Raw genomic sequence first — 6779 nt, 5'->3', positions numbered from 1 at the left:
AGAAGGAACCAAATCAGCATCATATTTATTTGAACCGATTCAAGAACAAGCAGATCTATGCAGATAAGGGATGTATTGTGTTGCATGCATTAGGAACAAAATATTCAAGCAGCACCATCGAATTGCTAGTAAAAGGGGGTAGAGCAAAAGCATGTATTTAAAGGGAGCACCTCCTAATAAAAGTTTCAAGAGTATAGGATACCTCTTGAGTTCTGAAACTTGAACTAAGATTTTGAGACTTGTCGTTAGTTTAGTACAACTTTAGTCGGAAGGAGTAGTAGCTAACATCTTTGGAATCACACAAAAACAATGGTATATTATGCCTAACGCTATACGGTCCATCATAATTTTATCTTCCTCGAGTGTGTCACTGAGATTGGTCAAGGTAATGATCCCCGATGTGAATTTGAACCATTAAAACATAAGGATCAAAGACTAGGGGATGGGAGATATAAGCAGATCAATGATTGAGCTCTACTAAGGATACAAGGCACAAATATAAGAGATAATACATAAGATGGTAATGAGTTGGACTGCTCTACAAAGAAAAGTGAGCAAACCAGTATGTAAAGCTCGTTAATTAAGGTCTGGAGGCATCAGGATGGAAGTAACAAACATAAATAATAGTTACCAAATCAAATTGTTAACAAAGACATATTTAGATACATCAAACATGCCGCTCCTCTGGTCAGACCTCCTCCACATCCAAAGACGCCCCGTCACTACCAGAATAAGCTACGTTGCCCACGGCCCAGGGCTGTCGGCATAGGCCAAAAAACCGTTGGCATAGGCCTATGCCGACGGCCACCGTCGGCACAGCCCCGTCGGCAACTCATACGTCGCCATATCCCAGGGCGGCCGTCGGCATAGCAAAGCCGTCGGTATAGGCCGCTATGCCGACGGCGTCCGTACCACCGTCGGCACACATGCACCGTCGGCAAAATTTTCCGCCTAACGGCCGTCTACGGCTCCACCATCAAAACCGAGCCAACCATGTGCTGACACGTTGCACAGGTATCCCGACGGTAAAGCCGTCGGCATAGCTCTAGAACTTATGCCGACGGTCTAACCGTCGGCCTAGCAGTGCCACATGTCAGCTGCTGGGCAGGCCTGGCGCATAGCTACGCCGATGGTTAGACCGTCGGCATACTTGCTGACCTTAACAAAAAAAACAATTAAGGCTAGAAATTTACGAATGCAATTAGAGACATGATTCTAGAAATTAAACCCCAACAAACAAATATGTGTAAGAGAACTGCACTGACAACAAGTGAGCTGTGCAAACACAACCAGAACAGCAAAGATGGCTTCGAAAACTGAATCAGTTAGTCTTCCAGCTCACACTGAATACAACTACTAGTGCTAGTAATCAAAATTAAATGGTACAGCCATCCACTCTGAAAATCAGTGCACAGATAAACGTCACAATCCACATTATTAACTTGGAAGAAAAAAAACTTGTTGGTTGGGAGCGACCTTGTGTTCGTTGGATGCCGTCGCCGTCGAGATCCAAGTCAAAGTTTTAAGATATTTGCTTCTCAAGATGCAGAGCATTTTTGTCAACCTACACAACAGCACCACCACCAGCAATACTATGAGCGACAATCCAGACGGCCGCCACAATTAGCTAGTAAGACATTAACACCATAATATGAAGCAAACAGAGCAATCCCAATGTGCAAAGAAATTGTACTGATTCCATTGAAACAATACCGTGGCATAAGTAACAGGTGCCACAAAACAGAGCTAGCTGCTGAGTGTAGAGCAATACTAGTATAATTTCAAATTCAGAGGACAGTTACTAAGCCATAAACACTAGATAAGCATCTCAGCTCAGGGGACAGCAAAACTATAAATTCCATTGCATCAATATCAATAGGATGGCATAATGATCAGGTGGCACAAAACAAAACAAAGCTGTGGAGTGAGTCTAGCACAGAAAAACAACGGTTTGGCCGTCAGTCATAGCTCTCAAGATAAAACAAAAGAGGTCTCAGGTTTAATCTGAAAAGAAACAACTAGTTATGCGAGCTTTTTCAATAGTAACTTGGAGATGCATAAAGAACAACTAGGTACGACTCACCCTGGATGCATGCAATCATGAGCATCCATACTTGCAGTGCAGGCAGTAAATAACAAACTACTATATTTCCCAAAGTATATAATAGCTTTGTAAAAAAGAGGATTGTATCAGCCAGACACTTCTCCCAGGATCAATGTATGCATGCAATTCATCCAGGCCCAGCATGATGCTAAATCCTACTCATGTTGCTAGCACATATACATATATACACAACAAGAACGAATTCACAGGCACAAAAAGGAATATCCCCTGGATAGCATGGTAATGAACTACTCACATGCAATTTGATAGGACTAGTACTAGTGATAACAATCCAACAATGTCCTAACAGTTGCAGCAACACGCACACATCAACTGCCTGAATACTGGTGAATAGCAAAGTCTATCCATACTTGACAAAGGAGCAAATCAATGTCAAGTTCATCTCAGATGTGTGGTTCGTGACAACGGTAGCAGTTAACAAGATTACTGAATTTTAATTTGTGGAAGCAAGGAAACAAGCAATAGAATGCCTATCTCGTTCAACACTAGAGTAACAGCAGTAGCAAATTCAGTCCAGCATGTGAATAAGTAAAAAATATAGATCAACAGGGAATCAAACTAGTTCAAAGAAATCTGTAACAAAATTTACAGTAAAAATCATCTAGTATTAATCAATGGTTCTGTTTTGATCCAAACTAGATGAATTCAAGGCTAATCTATTAGTCTAGTAGCAATCATCTAGTATGTGACAGTAGAGGAGTAAGTGTTATTGTACAGTTAGAAAAATACACGTCATGTGCATGGCAGCAACCGGAGGGAACATAGGATGGAGAGGGGCTCACCATGGTGGTGCTTTAGCCGATGCAGTGCACCGCCGTCATGCCATGGAGGGAGCCGCCGGAGGGAGGCACCGCCTCGCCGGAGTTTACCCGCTGCGCGCGTCCGCCCCGCAGCCACCGGGTGCAGGAGTACCATCCACGAGGCGGAGACGCCCATGGGACTTGCGGTGGGCTTCGGAGAGGGCGGAGCAGAGTCGCCGTCGCCGCGCCGGAGTTGGAGGGGACGCCACCCTCGGAACCCTAGCCATCGGAAGGGGTCGTGGCTGAGCTCTCGGGGCCACGAGAGGCGCATCTGGCCGGAGGGAAGGGAAGAGCGGAGGCAGGGGGCTCGGATCTGTGCTGCGCGTTGGCGAGGCTCGCCGGAACACGCCGGAATCGTGCGGCGTAGGCAGCGGCGGCGGGGGTAGGGAGAGACGAGAGAGAGAGGAAGGAGAGAGGTGGCAAGGAGGGAGAGGTGGGGCTGGTGTCGTGGTGGGGTAGGCTGCCCTGCCACGTCACCGATCCTTGGGAGGTTGCTTCCAACCAATAGGAAGCCAGCACAGATTTTGTGTTTCTTTGCACAGTTTTTTGAACAGGAAATACTCATGTTAAAATTTAGTAAAAAATAAAAAAAATCCAAATCTTCTAGGAATAAGAAACCAATACCATGGAAAATTTCATATTTATTTACACCTTGTTTGCATTTAAAAATAAATAAAAACATCCGCAAAATGACGAATGTTATGGCCTAATTCATGGCATAGTTATAGTGATATCATATTGTGTATAAGTGTGCATCTTAGAATGGAAAACAATTTTGATGAAGGGAGTTTTCATTTTATTTTCAAGCAAAATTTAGTTTTCAATTTCTGATTGCCGAAAAAGATTATTTTTTTGTGTGAAAACCCTACTGAATACTTGTTGCTGGATCTAACCATTAAAATCCACGGAAAATCATACGGCACTGGAAATCCTCGGGACCGGGCATGGTGTCACCATATAGCCCTTGTAGGGTGTGGTAAAAATCTGAGCGCGTTTCGCAAAAGGCTGACCGGAGGCCCTTTGTAAATTGCACCATCTTCGAGGTAGTATCTAGCTATCGGGAGGGAAAGTGTGTGGTTTGTGAAGGAAGGGTGTTGCCCGTTGCTCTGTTGAACTCGAAACTTCTCGTGCTCTTAAAGGGGGGGGGGGGGTATTACATGACATGTGCCAGGACATGGCATTTTCAGGCCCGCTTGGAATATTTGAGACATTTATTGCATCCGTAGGGTTTCAATGCGGGAAATTACAGATATGCATGGCGGCCACCTAAAATGATGTCGAAAAGTGGTTTGTACAATCGTATATGATGTCTTTTCGGAATGTGTATACCTAGTGCAACAAAAGGAGGGGATGGGCCCACCACCGGGGGGCGAATGTACCTCGGCGGCATGCCGGATCTAGCCGTTAAAATCCACAGAAAACATACAATGTCTGAAATCCTCAGGACCTGGGACGATGTTCATATGTTCCTTGTAGGGTCAAGTAAAAGTTTGAGTGTGTTTCGTAGAAGCCTGACCGAAAGCCACTTGTAGATTGCACCATCTCCTAGGTACACTACGGGAAACAGGAGATTTGCCGTCAGTAATTTCTTTGCCGTCAGCATTTCGTCGGGGCAGACGGCAAAGAAAGGGTTTGCCGTCATTAACAGACGGCAAAGAAAAAGTAACGGCAAAATAGACTTTGCCGTCTGCCTTTTATATTACAAACGACAAAGAGTAAACTTTGCCGTCTGTAACAATAAATACAGACGGCAAAGAGCTTTGCAGTCTGCCTTTTTTATTATATATGGCAAAGAGCTCATTTTGCCGTCTTTAATATAAAATGCAGACGACAAAGAACTTTGCCGTCTGTAAATAGAACCACATACGGCAAAGAGAAAACACAAGTCCACGGATGGATCACGCGGATCGCTGACATGGCTAAATCTGCTCCGCACATCCCCACCAAGCAAAACCCACCAGCCCCACGTCCCACGCCCTCTCTCCACCTTATCCATCCGACACCCCACGCCCCACCACTATTCCCACGTCTCTCTCCCCCACGCCCCAACACCTCTGCCTCGCACGACCCGTGGCCATCTCTCCTCCTGGCCTCTGCCTCGCCGTCCCCGACCCCATCACCCCTGCCGGCCCCGGCGCGAGTCCCCCGTCGCCCCCACCGGCCCCCGGCGCGAGTCCCCCGTCGCCGCCACCGGCCGCTGGCCTCGGCTCATCATCCGTCGCCCCTGCCTACCTTCGTCCCCAGCCCCCGTCGCTCCTGCCTGCCCCCAGCCGCGCGGGCAGCGAGCATGGCGGACCCGCGGGTGGCGAGCACAGGCGCACGGCGGCCTCCTCCCTCCAGCGCGCGGCGGCCTCCTCCCTCCGGTGCGCGGCGTCCTCCTCCCTCGGGCGCGTGGCGGCCTCGTCCCTCGGGCGCGCGGCGGCCTCCTCCCTCCGGCGCGCGGCGGCCTCCTCCCTCCGGCGCGCGGCGGCCTCCTCCCTCCGGCGCGCGGCGGCGTCCTCCCTCCTCTGCACGGCAGCCTCCTCCCTCCAGCGCGCGGCGGCCTCCTCCCTCCGGTGCGCGGCGTCCTCCTCCCTCGGGCGCGTGGCGGCCTCGTCCCTCGGGCGCGCGGCGGCTCGTCCCTTCGGCGCGCGGCGACCTCCTCCCTCGGGCGCGCGGCGGCGTCCTCCCTCCTCCGCGCGGTGGCCTCCTCCCTCCGGCATCAGCCGCCCGACGCTGCACTGGCGCGCAACAGTGCCCCCCCTCTCTCTCCAGGATCCAGCGAGCACATGGCGAGAAGAAGGAAGGCCGGTGGTGAAGTACATGTTGCTGTGATGGAGGACATGGAGGACTTGATTGATTTTCATTTTTAGTTTCTAGGGGTCCTTGGGTAAATTTTAGGACAACTCTTGTAACTTCTCTGTAACCACCAACGATGATTGCAAGACAACAAGGCCGTGCTGAATCCATTGTAACTTCTCTGTAAATTTTAGGACAGCTCTTGTAACTTCTCTGTAACCTGTTTTGGTTTTTTGTTCCTGGTTCCGGTGAGATGCTCTGCTAGGATGTCACTTTAAAAAAAATGAAAAACAATCTTTGTCGTCTGTACTTTAGTCTGGATGACGGCAAAGCACATGTTTTGACTGATGGCAAAGAACACATTTTTTGCAGTCTGTTATTTTTGCGACAGACGGCAAAACCGAATTGACTGACGACAAATTCTTTGCCGTCATCTCGATAAAAGGAAGACGGCAAAGTATTCTTTGCCGTCTGAGTTTGCCGTCTGCTTCCTGATGGCAAAATCTTTGCCGTCTGGATTTGGGTCTTTGCCGTCTGTGATCCACAGACGGCAAATTACCTGTTTCCTGTAGTGGTAGTATCTGGCTATCAAGAGGGAATGTGTCCGGTTTGTGAAGGAAGTGTGCTACCCGTTGCTCCATTGACCTCGAAACTTGTCTTTCTCTCAAAGGGGGGCATTACATGACATGTGCCAAGACATGGCATTTTTCGGGCCCGCCTGGAATATTTGAGACATTTATTGCATCCGGTTCTATACCCAACACGCACGATCCCCCCTCCAAGCGACGGTGGCATTGCCGTCCGTGAAGGGGGGCAACACCCCGGACACCCAAGAAGGGCGTCTACACATGCCACATCACTTTCACACATGCATTGGGACACGGTACGGTGTTTCGATGGCATTGCTACACCTTGAAGCCCTACCGACAGGACTAACCCTATTCCCATTGACCAGGAGATCTAGGCCTTTGACTTTCGTCGGACGGGCTTTGACCAGTGGACTCTTCCACCTGGTTGCCATAGGTCAGCCCATAGGAACATCCACGAACACGGCCTAGACCCAACCAACAACTAGA

This window comes from Triticum dicoccoides, chromosome 3A (genome assembly GCF_002162155.2).
Source record: "Triticum dicoccoides isolate Atlit2015 ecotype Zavitan chromosome 3A, WEW_v2.0, whole genome shotgun sequence".
Classification (NCBI taxonomy): Eukaryota; Viridiplantae; Streptophyta; class Magnoliopsida; order Poales; family Poaceae; genus Triticum; species Triticum dicoccoides.
Note: the sequence above shows the minus strand (reverse complement) of the source record.